Genomic DNA, 18,712 nt, shown 5'->3' on the forward strand with positions numbered 1-18,712 from the left:
AAACAAAGTTTACGTTTATTATAAATTAGTTAGCATCTTGTTATTTCTATTTCATTCTTTGATCTTCTCTAGGACTTGTTCATTTCTTTTCTCACTTTATCACACATAAATAAACACTTGTACTACAAGTTTAAATATAAATACACATGCATGTGTGCTTACTTGCATATTAAAGAAGATGTTGAATTTACTCAAATAAGACAGCAGCCTAGCTACAAAAATTGATCACAAGATATCTATTAGAATGTTTAACAGTAAAAATTATATTGGATAAACGTCAATGAGACGACAATCTGGCACCAAAAATGACTAAATCACATCTACATGTATGTACAAGTTTTACTATAAGATTGGATGAATACTATCCACATGACATCTGTTTTCAAGTTTGACATCAACGTAACAAAACCGAAGGGGGGAAGTTAGGCACAAACCTATCTACATGTATTGTCTTTCACAAATTGAAATGAAGTAAAGTTAAGTTAAGTTACATTTAATATAGTAAACTTTTTTTTACCTCCGGCTGTGGGGCGAGAACGTGGGATCCTGATACTGTCAGTCGCACATCTTACCGCTGCGCCACAGAAACCATTGTCAAAATATATGAAATGAAAGTATTTAACATTACTGCACGTTCAAGAAAAGTATATAAAGAAACTGATGATAATTCCAACTATCAGCTTTCTTTTGTCTAAGGAAGTTTTAATATGATTTGCAAATGCCTTAATTTGAAGCATTAATAAGAGATACTATATTAGTGCCTGTTGGTTTTTTTCAATCATAAATCGAGCATTTTTATCGTTAGTTTTCGGCTATTCAATAAATGAATCAATGAGTGGAGTTGACAGATAACTGTAGCATTTATTGTTTATTGTTTTAAAATAAACTTTGTTTTTGCTATATTAACCTCAAATCTGTGATATAGTTGTAATATATGCCGCTGAACAAAACGCCTTATGAATAATAACTGCGACCATGCTAGAGAACGAACGGTTTTGTCTATTTTGTCTACATATAGAGAGGGAGAAGAGATATTTATTCACTTAATAAGGAATTAAAGTAGAGGTTTTGGATTAATAGCGGGAAAGGAATTGAAGATGGGACTTGTGCTTGATGGGACGTATGCCCATGTGTGGGTTTACCCTTTCTTTAAGTCATTACTAGTGCAAGACTTAGAAAGGTTTAGTTTTCATTAAGTACGTTTTCAAACTTTACCACGTCACTTTACTATTTAGTATATCTGTTTCTTCAAGAAAAGGGTGTTTTCTTTGTCAAACAATTGCAAAATTCTGCTATGTATTAAGTAGTCACTATTTTAACGCATCATTTAGTCACTATTTAAGCATGTTGTTTTGTTAAAAAGAACATTTTTTTATGCTGGCACAGTATTGGAATGCTATTTTCAAAAGAATGGTACGAACATCTTTCGAGTTACGTCCCCGTTAAACGCAAGTCTTCATGTTTCAGTTCTGGGTGTCCCAGTGAAGACATATTTTTTTAAATCTTACATAGAAACAATTGAAGTACAAGGTTAACAGCATGGAAAAAATATGGAAATCTGAAACACATCTTGACACTATCTCGTCTTCTGACAAATGCCGAACTGCATAGACATCAAATGAAGTTATTGGTTTCTTGAACAAAAGCCGTTTTTTTTTAATATACGAGTTTTTTTTTTTTTTTTATATATTTGTAATCTTTCGAGAAGATTGGACTGATGGGAAAATAACCACATTTGACCTTCTATAATGCTGACACATACATTTTGATAGTCCAACAATGCCATCGTGAACTACAAATGTACGTCATACATGTATAGTCATGGTGATGAACTCTAGTATGAAGAATGAAAAAATCTTACATAAAATTAAAGCAGTATTAATTCAAACAAAATGAAATACTAATATATTACAAACATTAAACGACAGGAATCATATTTCATGACAGCTGATTATGAGCGGGAAACAAAGTTTACGTTTATTATAAATTAGTTAGCATCTTGTCTTTTCTATTTCATTCTTTGATCTTTTCTAGGACTTGTTCATTTCTTTTCTCACTTTATCACACATGAATAAACACTTGTACTACAAGTTTAAATATAAATACACATGCATGTGTGCTTACTTGCATATTAAAGAAGATGCTGAATTTACTCAAATAAGACAGCAGCCTAGCTACAAAAATTGATCACAAGATATCTATTAGAATGTTTAACAGTAAAAATTATATTGGATAAACGTCAATGAGACGACAATCTAGCACCAAAAATGACTAAATCACATCTACATGTATGTACAAGTTTTACTATAAGATTGGATGAATACTATCCACATGACATCTGTTTTCAAGTTTGACATCAACGTAACAAAAGCGAAGGGGGGGAGTGAGGCACAAACCTATCTACATGTATTGTCTTTCACAAATTGAAATGAAGTAAAGTTAAGTTAAGTTACATTTAATATAGTACACTTTTTTTTTTACCTCCGGCTGTGGGGCGAGAACGTGGGATCCTGATACTGTCAGTCGCACATCTTACCGCTGCGCCACAGAAACCATTGTCAAAATATATGAAATGAAAGTATTTAACATTACTGCACGTTCAAGAAAAGTATATAAAGAAACTGATGATAATTCCAACTATCAGCTTTCTTTTGTCTAAGGAAGTTTTAATCTGATTTGCAAATGCCTTAATTTGAAGCATTAATAAGAGATACTATTTTAGTGCCTGTTGGTTTTTTTTCAATCATAAATCGAGCATTTTTATCGTTAGTTTTCGGCTATTCAATAAATGAATAAATCAGTGGTCCTGGAGTTGACAGATAACTGTAGCATTTATTGTTTATTGTTTTTAAATAAACTTTGTTTTTGCTATAATAATCTCAAATCTGTGATATAGTTGTAATATATGCCGCTGAACAAAACGTCTTATGAATAATAACTGCGACCTTGCTAGAGAACGAACGGTTTTGTCTATTTTGTCTACATATAGAGAGGGAGAAGAGATATTATTCACTTAATAAGGAATTAAAGTAGAGATTTTGGATTAATAGCGGGAAAAAGAATTGAAGATGGGACTTGTGCTTGATGGGACGTATGGCCATGTGTGGGTTTATCCTTTCTTTAAGTCATTACTAGTGCAAGACTTAGAAAGGTTTAGTTTACATTAAGTACGTTTTCAAACTTTACCACGACACTTTACTATTTAGTATATCTGTTTCTTCAAGAAAAGGGTGTTTTCTTTGTCAAACAATTGCAAAATTCTGCTATGTATTAAGTAGTCACTATTTAAACGCATCATTTAGTCACTAGCATGTTGTTTTGTTAAAAAGAACATTTTTTCATGCTGGCACAGTATTGGAATGCTATTTTCAAAAGAATGGTACGAACATCTTTAGAGTTACGTCACCGCTAAACGCAAGTCTTCATTTTTCAGCTCTGGGTGTCCCAGTGAAGACATTTTTTTTTAAATCTTACATAGAAACAATTGAAGTACAAGGTTAACAGCATGGCAAAAATATGGAAATCTGAAGCACATCTTGACACTATCTCGTCTTCTGACAAATGCCGAACTGCATAGACATCAAATGAAGTTATTGGTTTCTTGAACAAAAGCCGTTTTTTTTAATATACGAGTTTTTTTTTGGTTATATATTTGTAATCTTTCGAGAAGATTGGACTGATGGGGAAATAACCACATTTGACCTTCTATAATGCTGACACATACATTTTGATAGTCCAACAATGCCACCGTGAACTACAAATGTACGTCATACATGTATAGTCATGGTGATGAACTCTAGTATGAAGAATGAAAAAATCTTACATAAAATTAAAGCAGTATTAATTCAAACAAAATGAAACACTAATATATTACAAACATTAAACGACAGGAATCATATTTCATGACAGCTGATTATGAGCGAGAAACAAAGTTTACGTTTATTATAAATTAGTTAGCATCTTGTCTTTTCTATTTCATTATTTTAGCTTCTCTAGGACTTGTTCATTTCTTTTCTCACTTTATCACACATAAATAAACACTTGTACTACAAGTTTAAATATAATACATATGCATGTGTGCTTACTTGCATATTAAAGTAGATGTTGAATTTACTCAAATAAGACAGCAGCCTAGCTACAAACATTGATCACAAGATATCTATTAGAATGTTTAACAGTAAAAACTATATCGGATAAACGTCAATGAGACGACAATCTAGCACAAAAAAATGACTAAAACACATCTATGTACAAGTTTTACTATAAGATTGGATGAATACTATCCACATGACATCTGTTTTCAAGTTTGACATCAACGTAACAAAACCGAAAAGGGGGGGAGGGGGGGGGGGGTGGCAGTTAGCGTAAAACTATCTACATGTATTGTCTTTCACAAATTGAAATGAAGTAAACTTTTTTATAACCTCCGGCTGTGGGGCGAGAACGTGGGATCCCGATACTGTCAGTCGCTCATCTTACGGCTGCGCCACAGAAACCATTGTCAAAAATTTTGAAATGAAAGTATTTAACACGTTCAAGAAAAGTATAAAAAAAAACATTATAATAATTCGAACTATCAGCTTTCTTTTGTCTAAGGAAGTTTTAATATGATTTGCAAATGCCTTAATTTGAAGCATTGATAAGAGATACTATTTAAGTGCCTGTTTTTTTTTTTCAATCATAAATCGAGCACTTTTATCGTTAGTTTTCGGCTATTCAATAAATGAATAGATAATTGTAGCATTTATTTAAGAATTGAATGCTTCTTTTTGTAAATTCATTGGGGTGTAAAAGCGTTACATTTTTCCGCGCTTCATTCTAAAAATGTGCGCACGGTCAACGCTTTTACAACCCTATGAAGTTACAAAAAGAAGCATTCAATACTTATAATTACATTTTTTTTTAGCTATGATCAAGAAAAAACGAATTTTGTATTGTTTTTATTTAATTCACCTGTGCACTTTATTGTGGGACCACGTGCTATCATGAATGAAAAGTATTATTGAGTGATACAATTGCTTACGGAATAACACGTGATGTGCTGTTAGCTAATCAGAATAAAGTATTATAATGAAACATACATCTAATGTAATTATTGTTTATTGTTTTTAAATAAACTCTGTTTTTGCTATAATAACCTCAAATCTGTGATATAGTTGTAATATATGCCGCTGAACAAAACGCCTTATGAATAATAACTGCAACCTTGCTAGAGAACGAACGGTTTTGTCTATGTTGTCTACATATAGAGAGAGAGAAGAGATGGGTATTCACTTAATAAGGAATTTAAGTAGAGGTTCGGGAAAAGAATTGAAGATTGGACTTGGCCTTTTCATTAAGTACGTTTTCTAACTTTACCACGACACATTACTATTTATTATATTTGTTTCTACAAGAAAAGGGTGTTTTCTTTGTACAATAATTGCAAAATTTCTGCTTTGTATCAAGTAGTCACTATTTAAACGCATCATTTAGCATGTTGTTTTGTTAAAAAGAACATTTTTTTATGCGGGCAGAGTATTGGAATGCTTTTTACAAAAAAATGGTACGAACATCTTTAGAGTTACGCCCCCGCTAAACGCAAGTCTTCATGTTTCAGCTCTGGATGTCCCAGTGAAGACATTTAAAAAAAAAATCTTACATAGAAATAATTGAAGTACAAGGTTAACAACATGAACAAAATATGGAAATCTGAAGCACATCTTGACACTAAATTGTCTTCTGAGCTTCATGAACAAAAGCCGCTCGTTTGCAAGTTTGTCAGCAACGTAACAAACCCGAAAGGGGCAGTAAGCCACAAAAATATCTACATGTATTTAACTAACTTTCACAAACTGAAATGAAGTACTGCCAGTCACTTATCTTACCGCTGCGCCACAGACACCATTGGCAAAAGTTATTAAATTTAGGTATTTACCGTTACTGTACTTTAATAAGACAGCAGCCTAGCTTCAAAATTTGACCACAAGATATCTATTAGGATGTTTAACAATAAAGTTGTATTGGGTAAACGTCAATGAGACGACAAACTAGCATTTTTGTCGTTAGTTTGAGACTTTTCAATAAATGAATATTAAATGAATTGAGTTGACAGATAACTGTAGCATTTATTGGTCGTTGTTTTAATAAACCTAAAATGTACTTGTTTGCTATAAATATATTTTATCTGTAATCCAGTTGTATTATTTGCCACTGGACACGGAACGTTCAATTCTACATATTAATTTCGTAAACGGGATTCTGTTCCTGAGCCATATGTACATGTACACCCATTGTTAGTAGTAAAATTGAGAATGGAAATGGGGAATGAACAACAGCAGTATGTCACCAACATGTCTTCAATGTAGCGAGAAATTCCCGCACCCGGAGGAGTCCTTCAGCTGGCCCCTAAACAAATATATACTAGTTCAGTGATAATGAACGCCATACTAATTTCCAAATTGTAAATATTTATCAATCTTCACCCAGAACGACCACTATTACACGAATAATTACCTATTGTGTTTAATATATAAAAAAAGAACATGTTGTATGATTGCCAATAAGACAACTAACCACAAGAGACCAAAATAACACAGAAATTAACAACTATAGGTCACCGTACGGCCTTCAACAATGAGCAAAGCCCATACCGCATAACCAGCTATAAAAGGCCCAGAAATGACAATGTTAAACAATTCAAACGAGAAAACCAACGGCCTAATTTAACTTGATGCACTAAGGTGCCTTACCATGCACTAAGTATTTTCCACAAAACATTAAACAAATTACTTTCAATCAATCCTAAAGTTCCACCATTAGTGCCCATGTTATATATTAAACACTGTTGAAAATGAATACATTAAAAAGAAAATACTACCAAATGACCTGGGAATCTATATTCTGGATTGTGTGTCAATGTCAATCTGTTTTCTAATAATGTTCTAAACACTGTGCAATTTAGAGCTAGAGCAATATTTAATTTCATCTGAATTTGTTAAGGGTATATGTTATTGACATCTTCGTGTTGTTGTTTTTTTTGTATTGTCATTGTCAATAGATTGCTGTCTTATTGACGAATCCCCGGCCCAAATCGCGATGTATTCTTATATATTTGGAATAAATCATAACCCATTGGTAGCCAAACACAGATAATGGGGTCAATTACTCTGCCGAGAATTAATCAGAAAAGGCCTTGGAAACAATTAAAGGATATAATAATAGTACGGATATTGTTATTGGTTAGAGTGTTCTATGGTTCTCTGCGGGTACTTCGACTTTCGCCACCGAAAAACAAGAACTGGCCAAATATTGTTTAAAGGGGTGTTAAAACCAAAACTCCCGACAGGCCAAAGAATCATTCCACATGGATGTAGAGCTTGGTTGATATTTTTATTGTTCAAAGTTGTTGGTTCACAATTTCGAATAAAGAAAACAAAGACCTGATTAGCTTAAGTAGTCGAAAGCAAAATGGCCTAGAAAAAAAATGAAAAATGAATAAAATAAGCAGGATTTATTTACAGTATAAAAATAAATTATATTGTATCACATACATATAAGACATTGAACAAAGAACTCAACCTTTCATGTTGAACAATAAAATAACAACAATATATAATAAAAAAAGTCTAAATTTTTCAATTCAGTTCAATGCAACAAACAAACTTGGTGTAGTGCAGTAATACATTGTTAGTCGTTATAAATATTTAGTAACACAAATCGTATATCGGACCTATTTTATCCAAAATAGTCCTCGTCAAATTTGAAAGTTAAGATTTACACATGGAATAGCTTCCAGTCTACGCTCCTTTTTCTAGATGAACATGGTTTCATGCAGTGCAGCATGTGTGCAGTTGCCTTTTCTACGCATGCGTCATTTGAACCTCCATGGGCTTCACAGCTGTTTACATCATCTTGATATCTGTGTGCGCAGTTTGTCCGACATGTTGCAAATGCTGTACCGATAAGAAAAATAACTGCAACAAGAACTAACACTTTCCTCTCCATTTTCTGAAAAATAAAAGCGAAAAATAAAATAACAGAACATGCAAATGTATAATTTTATAACAAAAAAATGCACTAACGCATATAAATTATTAAAAAATAAAATTAAAAAATTGAAGTTAATCCAGTCTTCACAAAGTTATTTTTTTACCGACAAATGATGTGGTTAACATTTCATGGATGTAGTTTGCCTTACTTATTTGGTGGCAACTATGGCATGCTAATTTAGGTCAGACAAATTAACGAAAGTTCAAATGACATGGAGTGAACAGCAAGAATGTTTCAAATTGACTGTCAATGAAAAACACCCGTTAAATTGGATAAGGCTAAAGTATCGCTTAGGAACGTTATGGACAACAACAAAACAAACTGTTGCAAGTGCATGCATTCGCCCAATTTGGACCAAAAATTAATGTGTTTTTACACATCACACACAATCAATCGGACACCCTTATTTTTTTAAGAATTGATTTAGCTGCCAGGTAGGTACTATATTTCAATACCCTAGTTCACCCATTGAAAGTTTTGGAAATTAAATCCCAGTAACAGCAGTATAAATAAATAAATAAAAGCGATTGCATAAATAAAAATAAAAGCATCATAGTTGCATTTTTTCTCCGACACACAATGTGAAAATTGAAAATCTTTTCATTGACATTCCTTTTTAATGCTTCAATACAAATCTTAAGTGTTGTTTTAAAATAGCACTTTCTCTATCAGCAATTATAACCACATATTTCCAAATAACATTTGAAGTTATAAGTCAAAAGATACAAAATTAATGCAACTTTTCTTTGTCGCAAGAATAAATATGCGTTTTTTGGGGTTGTAAAATTGAAGTTATACAACATTGCTTTTCTTTATATCAAAATAAAAGCACACATACTGTATAAGATTCTAGACCGGGTACGTACAATTATGAAGCATAATACATACCTAGAAAGAACATTCTAAGTAACAATTGTGCCAGTATATTTCGATGATAAAACCTATGCACATGTAACATGTATAAGGTGTACAGTGTATATATGCAATTGACCGTTTACAAAAATCTGTAGTTTTGGAGAAAAAACACTTTAAAGCGCTAGAAACCGCAAAGAAAGAAAATGAGGTCTCCAATTTCATTAATGTAATGTCAAATGTGAATAAATCTTAACTATATTTTTCTGAAAGACAAATGAAATCTTAATGGAATAAGAAATAATGTACTTACAATTTCTTCTGCTTTTTGTGTATAAACAATATTAATATAATAGTGTCCAGTTTTGACTTTTATCTGGCCCCTGACCAGTTTATATAGTAATTTTATTAGCCGCTAATCTCAAGTGACCAGATAACACTCAGATGAAGATTGGAACATTAAGGCGTATACTTATACTAAAAAAGTATGACGAGAAAACCGCACCAATGTGTCTCAAAAAAATCAATTAAATATTGTTACTTGCATTTGTGCGAGTTAAAAAAAAATATTAGTGGAATCACATAAGAAATAAAGAAGCAGTTGGGGTGACCACCTGTTCAGATGACAATTTTCCATGAAGTAAAATAGAACAAAATATTGTTTTTTTTTAATTCATTACCGGAATTTTGAATCTAGTTCAGCAAGCCTTAAAGTAAGAAAATTGGTTCAAATTTAGAAATATATTTCGTACAAATCTAAAAGAAGAGTAAAAATATCTAACAACAATTCGATTATGATACTATTACACAAAGAAAATAAATCAAATTGATTTTGAAAGGGGGTTGTGTTTAATGTTCCGAAATAAAAAGAATGAAAAAAAAAATGAAGAGATTAACACATTCTATGGATTTTTTCGATAAAGGCACTAGTAACGTCGAGATATGTTTGGTTTAGCACTATTAGGTCCCTATATTTCCCTAAATATGCTATGAAAGAAATCACAAATTAAATTATTTTTGACTTGCATTGTCGTTTTTAGTTTTTTTTTAATCATGCACAGTTTGCAAGATGCTTTTTTCTAGTATCTGAGTATATGTTTTGAAAAACGTTTGTATAATCGCGGTTAAGCAGTCAAGAGCTGCGTCATTCATGATTTTGACAACTTCACCGATTAATAGTGTCATTGTTTCAGATTAATTCGGGTCAATCTTTTGCGTCAGTCGTTATAATTTCTTTTGAAATATTCTCTAAAATTAGTTAGATGAAATCAAAATAAATAATACACAAGATTAGATACCCTCGTTGTTTACATATGATTGATATTTATTTTCGGACCACGATTTTGACAATTAGGTACAATATAGGAATCATTATAGTCAGATATAAGACATTAGTGATACCCGTGTATTATGCACTTAGTCTAGGTTCGTTTTTTTTTGTACATACATGTAGTTTGGATAATAATGTTACGTCTGTCAAAACATGTTTTCTAGGCCTCCGACCTGAAACAGAACTCATACGAAAAGAATCCTCTGCGGTTTCCTTTATCAACTGAGTGATAGATAAACCCAGGATTTCAGAAAGTTAACGCACATTCACACGCAAGAACCGGAGGCACAGCCCATGTGATTATTAAAGCTTATGTTAGCATAAAAACAGTCAAATATCTTTTTTTTTTTTCGTTAGTAGCAGTATTCAGCAGATGAAACAGTAAATGTTTTAGAAAAAAAAATTATAGGTTGAGACAAAGAAAGATGAGATGGAAATTAAATCATGTAATACTACACAGAGTGAGATACATTATACAAAATTAAAGGATATGGGTATCCTTAAAAGTTTCATGACACAAATCAGTGCATGCACAACTAAAAAATGACTTGCAAAAAACAATGGAACAGCGCGTGCATTGCTGTTTTTTATATCAAGGTTAAAGTAAACTTTTAAGCCTTCGAAATCAACACGGACACGAAGCACCAAAATAAAAACAAAAACAAATTCTAGCCTCACTGCAAGTTTAAGACGGCATTAAGTACATGTACCTGTTTGAGCTAAATTCTTTGCAAAATTAATCGGATAGACTTTGTAAGATGTAACACCACTAAATCGGGCCCGGGCGAATAGAACATACTGGTACATAAGTAGTTTATATTTGATATACTATATAGTGCCTATGCATAGGTGAAAATATCAAACCATGTACACAGGTGTCATTCAGTTTAATGAGAGAAACGATCGTGAAAGAATATCTAACGGTGGTCAAGTATTGGGAGACGATCGTGAAAGCTCTGTCACCGGATCGTGAAAGAAATTTAATATAAAGTCTAGGTCAGAATCTGCGAAAAAATCGCTTAATTTTCAAAACGCGGAACAAATCCGAACAAAAAAATATGTCTGTCAAAATGGTTCAACTTCATTGACATTATTGTGCAACAAGATAAAGAAAATATGCAGTACTTTATGTAAAAAAAAGCGCAATGCATTTTCTATGGAATTAATTTTTAAAAACACGCTAATTGTACGTATTATGGTCATATTTCAATATATTATGATATTTTTGAAATTTGATCTTTGTTGTATCTGATAGTACAGTAAAATAAAAGTATGCTCTTCCCTTGAAAGTGTTAATTTGTTTATGAAAACTTTAATTTTGTTCAATTTTTATCAAACTTGATCGTGAAAGATAAGGCAACGCATTAGTTTGGCTTGAAAGATAATGCATGACCAGACTTATTAATACTAATAATCATAAATCAATATTTCTTTAACGACTTGATAAACCTGCAATTGGTTGAAGTCTGTAACCATCTTGATAAGAATTAACATTAAAGCTATCATTTTTTTTCCACATTCAACACTTTACCTCGAAAGTTAAAAAAAAAACAACAACTAATTTAAACGTGTGAAAAATTCAGTTCTGATAATCGGTCTAGTACAATTTAGGCAGTCCGCCACTATTTAGCCAATAATATGGGGATGCAAAGTTTAAACCAAAATGTTAACCATCAACCAAAAACTTGTAGCAAAAACAGCATCTTTCATGAACAATTTGAAATTAAATGATAACCAACATTTTGTGCAACAGTACTTTCTTAAGTTATAATTTTGTTTCTTACATACTTTTGCAAGTTATCATAAACTTTGAAAACTAGTAGGGACTATATTTGTATTGATATAATTATGCATTACACAACAATAAACACAAGTAACCTAATCGTAGACCTTATGTCGATATAGAACATACAATGTAGTTTTAATCATACATTCTTTTTTCCAGCAATGAAATGTGAATATCACGTTAGAACTAAAAAAAGACAAGAAATTGTGCAAAGGGCGATAATGCATACATTCTGCATGTTCATGTAATGTGTTCTACAGTAGTCACCATTACTTCGCCTTTCATCTGATACCTATATTACCAACATATAGTCTACATCACGGGTGTCATTCGGGTTAACGAGAGAAACGATCGTGAAAGAATATATGCCAGGTTCACACTGCCCATCAGATCAACTCGATGATCCCGATTGTCCAAATTTCCAAGACCAAGCTCAACCAAATTCTTCTTCTGTTTACGACTTCTACCCGACCGCCATCCGACTGCACACGACCATAACTCGACCATTCACGACTCCTTAACGACTCTATCACAACTCCAGCCCGACAACAAAATGAATACTTATTCGATAATTCCGATTCACGATCTTTACACGATCTTTACTCGACTAGCTAGACCAAATCAACTATTCACGATCCCAGCCTGATCTCGACCAGATCAGATCGTCCTGATCGTATATGGATCGTAGTGATAATCGGGAATTGGTCGGGTATGCACATTTTATGATTTTTTTTTATTCCCCGCCGCTTCGGAGTGGGAATTGAGTATTACCCTTGTCCGTCCGTACACACGTACAATGTACGTCCCAACATGACCCTTTATAATGTTATATATGCTAGCTGGAGCATTATCAGTGTTCCATGGACACATTCTTCGTTTATTTGGTTATATTCAGTAAAAGGTTCGAGTAAAATCATACATTTAAAATATCTACATAGAAATAAAGCAATTGGATTTGTGGGCAAGGTGCATCTTCGCTATAGCCAAGGGTTACAATCCACTTCCCTCCTCTCCGGCAAGGTGGCAGGACCACAGAGGTTAATAGCTGAGATGGAGTTTGTAGTGTGCATAGAAGACGAACAAGATGGTGTAGACAGCAACGGGCGCCGAGAAATCTAGGTGAGGCAGTGGCTGACACGACAACCACTGTGTGGGAAGTATGAGAGACTTGCACTAACCCAACAAAGAGGAACCCAATGCTTATAAAAAACTTATTCATAGTGGACACTGATATGTAATGGTAGTTTTATTTTTTTTGGAAATGACAGCACAAAATGGGATTTGTCACTGGATTAGTACTTATGTTAGATATATACATGAACTTTACCATCCCAATTGCCTTGCTTTCTTATAAAAAAAAAAGCGTGCTGTTTGTCAAATATATATGCATAAGTATGTTATCAGTATTTTTCATACTGTTTTGATATCCAGTAGTTGAATGGTTAAAGATAATTTTTTTTCTTTTTGCTGTATGGCAATAACCTGTATGTACAAAATGTATTTGCCTAAAATATTGCAAAAAGAGGGCAAAGATGTCACATATTTCCCCAAAGTTTACCCTAAAGTAGAATTTCAATCCCCTGGTAGCCGTTTGTGTGCCGTTTGTTATAGTTTTGTTAAACGTTTCAGAGGTAGAAACAAATGCATCATTTTGAGGGGATTGAAATCTTGAGTAATTTTAGACAAATTGAATGTTTTGAGTTATGACAAGCAAGAACACGTTTAGATAATTGATTTAATGTTAAGGTTAGAAGGAAATGCATCGTTTGAACTAACAAACGACAAACGACAATTGTAGACGCATTTCAAGCGAGTGTATAGTCAGGGGCGTAGCTACCCGGAGGCACGACAGCACGTGCATCCACGTCGTTTTCACAAAAAAAAAAAAAAAAGCAGAAGAGAGAGAGATGAGTTGGTCAATCGGAATCGGAGACTTTTGGTCTATCCCGGATATTAGTTTGACAACCTAGTTACAAGTGTTTAAGAAGCTGTTACAAGTGTTGATGAAGCTGTTCATTCAGAGAAAGATCGTAGCTCCGAAGTTGCGTGCACATTGATTCGGCATGCAAAAAAAGAATTGGCAAAATAAAAATTTATAAATTGAATGTTAAGGTATCCGACCCATAATAAAGATTTACGGAAAATTTTCCGGAGTTTACCGAGGTGTCAATTTTTTCAACACCTCGGTAGTTTCCGCCTAGTAAGCGAAAGTATAGTTATTTTTTTAAAATGACGATTAAAATACCAGAAAGGCTTAATTGAAGTATATTTTCATTAAATATAGAGTAAACTCTAATATTTTCCTATAAATTGTCCAATTTTGACAATCCGGAAACAGAAGTTATGGTAAACAAATATGGACGACTCGGTCGGCTGCCAAGACAGACGAAGGCGTTTTACCAAAAAATGTACGCCGATTTAAGTCTCTTCGTCTTATCGTCATGCGGAAATAAGGTGTGCAGTTTGCATGCACCTGGTTGTCAAATATGTTGTACAGGCATAGGAAGATTAGTTGATAGAAGGAATGAAAACACATCACGCACTTGTCTTTTTCATCTGGCGATCTGCTCTGCCTCTGGGAGACTATTTGAATGGATCGTTTACTTTTATGTTTTTAAGTTCTGTATTCATATGTTAAGTGTATATCTGGATGGAATTGAACCCACTTCCTCATGGTCCCTAACAACGAGAACATAGTAAACCAAAGGCCAAGCTGATGCCAAGCTTCAGTGTAGAACTTTGAGCAGGTGCCAGGTAATTTGCATTTACAAATCCAAACATTTTAAAACTTGAGTTGGACAACATTGTCATGTTTATTATGTCCCACGACACCAGTTTGTCTGGTAAAACAGCTGTTAGATGTAATAGTAATCTAAACTAATTATTATTTACAAAATAATCATGGTCGGTCAGTTTATATGCTTGTAATAATTTGGGAACAAACACCCAAGTCAAGGCAAAAAACAAATTCAAACATATTGATAACAACTGCAAGAAAGCATTAAACAAAAGTGCTATCAGATAATCAGTCAGGGGACTTACTTAAACAAGTGATTTTCTAAATCACTGATTCAAGTAACATTATTTCCATAAAGGTTGGACGTTAGAGTTGTCTTTCTTTAATAATCACCTGTTTAAGTAGTACAAATAAATCACTAGAAGACGTGATTTAATTTTAATGTAGCTTTAAATATAGAATACTAATGATCCAGGGTCTAATTATGTTTCTAAACTTATCAGAACCAACATCTGTGTTGTCTAGGATGACCAGGTCATTTCAGGTGATGACCTTGTACTGAATCTAGGATAATGACATAAAAATCACTTGTTTACGTATCAGACCTCAATTTCCTTCCCAAAAATCACTTCTTTACGTATCATTTTGTTAATTACCCACACTAATTTCAACAACCCCGAACAGTGAAATTTTTATCGCGAACAGTAGAATTTTATTACATAATCTGAAAGATGAAACCTTGAACTTCACAGGAAAAATACTCCCACTGCTGTGAAAAATCTTTTAAGAAAGTATCAGCTCATTATGTAAAGCCATTATTATAGCATTTTTTCAACTAAAATGGAATTTTTATCTAAATGATAGCATCAAAGGCATGAACCTTGCTACTTAAAAGAGACAAAAAGTTCATATTTTTTTAATTTTACTAATTAAAAGATATTATCTAAACCTATGTGTTTAAAATTTTGAAAAAACTACAAAATCCCAATTTGTGATAAAACCTTGAATTTGCTACTCAAATAAGTGATTTAAAAATCACTTATTTCAGTAAGTCCCCTGACTGATAATTGATGGATTCAAGCAAAGGCTACCCTTCAACATGTTCAAAAGTTGAATTGCCATGGTACACATACAATGTACATGTACATGTTTGATCATCATGTAGCATGAACCATCAATGGCTTTTTTACTTGTCACATTGACACATACACTAATCAACACTAATTAATTGATACATGTTTATACTAGCATGACTATAGTAATATATTTATTTTGATAATATCCATCTAAATATCATCTAATAATTTAATCAGCATTTCATGTATTTGATTAAAAGTCAAATTCTCATGTACATGATGTAGGATACAAAGAAACATAAATTAAGAGCAAACAAACAATTGACCGTTCCTACATGTATATATATCTCATTATCTAGGAGTTTTTTCTGTTTAATTTCTATGAATGTAAGAAGAAGTTGATACTTTACATGTTCAAAACAATGTACATGTACTTCCCATTTTAATCTGATATCCATACTATACTTAAATTTTTTTTATACAATAACTAAAATTTAAATACAGACTAATCATGCAAATATTCAACGACTGAGCGAATAAGACACAAGTTCACCAAGGTGCGTTGTCCCTGAGTAAATTTTCAGCGTTGTAAGGTCACAAGTTGTAAAGCTTTTTAATATTTGAATTCTAATTATTTATTCTTTTTATTGATACATCATGTACATGTACATTGGCAAATAGCATATTTACAACAAATATCATTTTATTATAAAATGTATGTGTTTTTTTAATATTTATCATATATCCAGTTTTCACTTTATTATATTTGGTAAGAAACATTGTATAACAAACTAACAAATATAAAAAAGAAGATGTGGTATGATTGCCAATGCGACAACTACCCACAAAAAACCCAAAATGACACAAACATTAACAACTATAGGTCACCGTACGGCCTTTAACAATGAGCAAAGCCCATACTGCATAGTCAGCTTGATCATTTGTACATGTACATTGTACTGCTACATTTATACATTCCTTATCTACATTGTACATGTATGTGCTATCAAAATGAAAAACATTTTTGTAACAGAAATTTATATTTTATTTTTTAGAGAAACCTTCCTTGTTAAAGATGTGACATTAATCCCCCCAAACCTACAAAACACAATTGATTAGGTAAGTTGCAGATTATCTGAGATATTTTTGATTATCATCCCAAGAAATGTAGCATACATGTACATGTATTACTCTTCTTTCATTTATATGATCATGAAGATACATATACATGCACCTTGTCATTTGTACAGTTGTATATATGTATTTCTGCCATCTGTCACTGTTAATTTAAATGTACATTATGGGTCTGTAAATAATCAAAACATGATACATGTATATTAGACTAATCATGTGTATTTTCATTAACTAATACACAGGTTTTTTTTTGTGATCAGATTGATAGCAATTTTGTTGTCAATTGTTGTAGTGTCATTGAAAAATGAATAAAATAAATGGTTGTACCTAAAATTATTTGAAACATGTCTGAACTTAACTTTAATTTATTTACATTTGTATATCTATATACATGTACATGATCATGATCAATGTATTAATGATGACAAGGAACTTTATAAATTTCAGAGATGCTAGTTAACCTTGTTAATTACTGTGGAGAACTTATGCTACATTTACCTAATACACAGACAAACACAGATGGGCAAAGGTAATAAATAAAGCAGTTTTCTAAGATACATGTTCATGTTAATTGTTATATCATGTATATTATGCCTTGTCTTTTAAAAAAATAGATATGAAACATGAACAAATTATGTACATGTTCCATGTTTACATGTATAAGAGAGTTATCTAACCTGTTTAAAATCTGATAACTACTTAGAACTATCAGAATTTTAGTCTATTTGTTTCTCTATTTGTCCATGATTTATCTTATAATGGATAGAGTTGAAAATTAAATCTATAAAGTTGGATAAAATATTCCTAATGCTTGCATTGGTACAAAGCCATTTTGAAAATAAGAAGATGTGGTATGATTGCCAATATGAAAACTCTCCCCAATACATGTACTTGACATGACATATAAAGGAGCCACTTTAAGTCTCCATACAACCTTACACAAAAAGACAAACCCATACTACATAATCAGCTATAAATTTAAACAATTCAAAGGAGAACTAAATACAACTACTGAATAACTAGTTCCTGACTTGGGACAGGCACATACAGAATGTGGCAGGGATAAACTAGATTGAACTTTATTAAAAAATTACCCATTATCAAACTAAAAATGCCTATTACTAAGTGAACTCAGATTACTCTGCTGTTTACATATTTGTTAAACTATAATCTGCTTCTTGTAGAAATTAGCCTGTGAGATCAAGATGCAGATATATTCACCAGATACATGGATACCAAATACCACACCAAAGCAGACATTTTCAAATGTTGAGGGACCTATGAATACATCTACATCCTTCATTGTAATGGACTTTGAAACAACTAATTGAGTATGTTAGCTAATATTTAATCAATTATGTTTGAACAGTGCTACACTACAGCCTGGGTGGATTTTGCTTTTTTCACCGGCCCACTCCAGCTATAATCTCTTTTTTGTTAAAATATTAATATCTTATACTTTTCTGCTTTTTTCAATTGATTGTACTTTCAAGTCTTTTGATTAAACAAAAGATATTGCATGCCCACTCCTATGGGTGGGCAGAGTTGACAAGCTAGAAAGTTAGCCCACTCCCACTGGGGACGGGTGGACAAAGCAAAATCCACCTGAGCTGTAGTGTATATATTTGAAAGTCAATGACTTCTATTAAAAAAAAAAAAAACTTTACAATCTTGTTTTTAATACCCCTATTTATATACAAAAGAAGATGTCATATGATTGCCAAAGGTTCAACAATGAGCAAAGCCCATACCGCATATTCAGCTAT

At 32.4% G+C, this 18,712-nt stretch overlaps 2 long non-coding RNA genes across 2 annotated transcripts; one reads left to right on the top strand and one right to left on the bottom strand.

The window, feature by feature from the left end:
- Window positions 1–7,477: 7,477 nt before the first annotated feature.
- LOC139481803 (uncharacterized) lies at window positions 7,478–9,231 on the bottom strand. The gene is made up of 2 exons (XR_011654691.1): window positions 9,197–9,231; window positions 7,478–7,989 (listed from the first exon to the last, which is right to left on the bottom strand). It is a non-coding gene; the product is annotated as an uncharacterized lncRNA (long non-coding RNA).
- A 5,384-nt stretch (window positions 9,232–14,615) lies between these two features.
- Window positions 14,616–18,174, top strand: LOC139483520 (uncharacterized). Its single transcript, XR_011655017.1, has 4 exons — window positions 14,616–14,753; window positions 16,868–16,931; window positions 17,394–17,475; window positions 18,131–18,174. It is a non-coding gene; the product is annotated as an uncharacterized lncRNA (long non-coding RNA).
- Window positions 18,175–18,712: the final 538 nt, after the last annotated feature.

The sequence above is a fragment of the Mytilus edulis genome, chromosome 7, assembly GCF_963676685.1.
Source record: "Mytilus edulis chromosome 7, xbMytEdul2.2, whole genome shotgun sequence".
Lineage (NCBI taxonomy): Eukaryota > Metazoa > Mollusca > Bivalvia > Mytilida > Mytilidae > Mytilus > Mytilus edulis.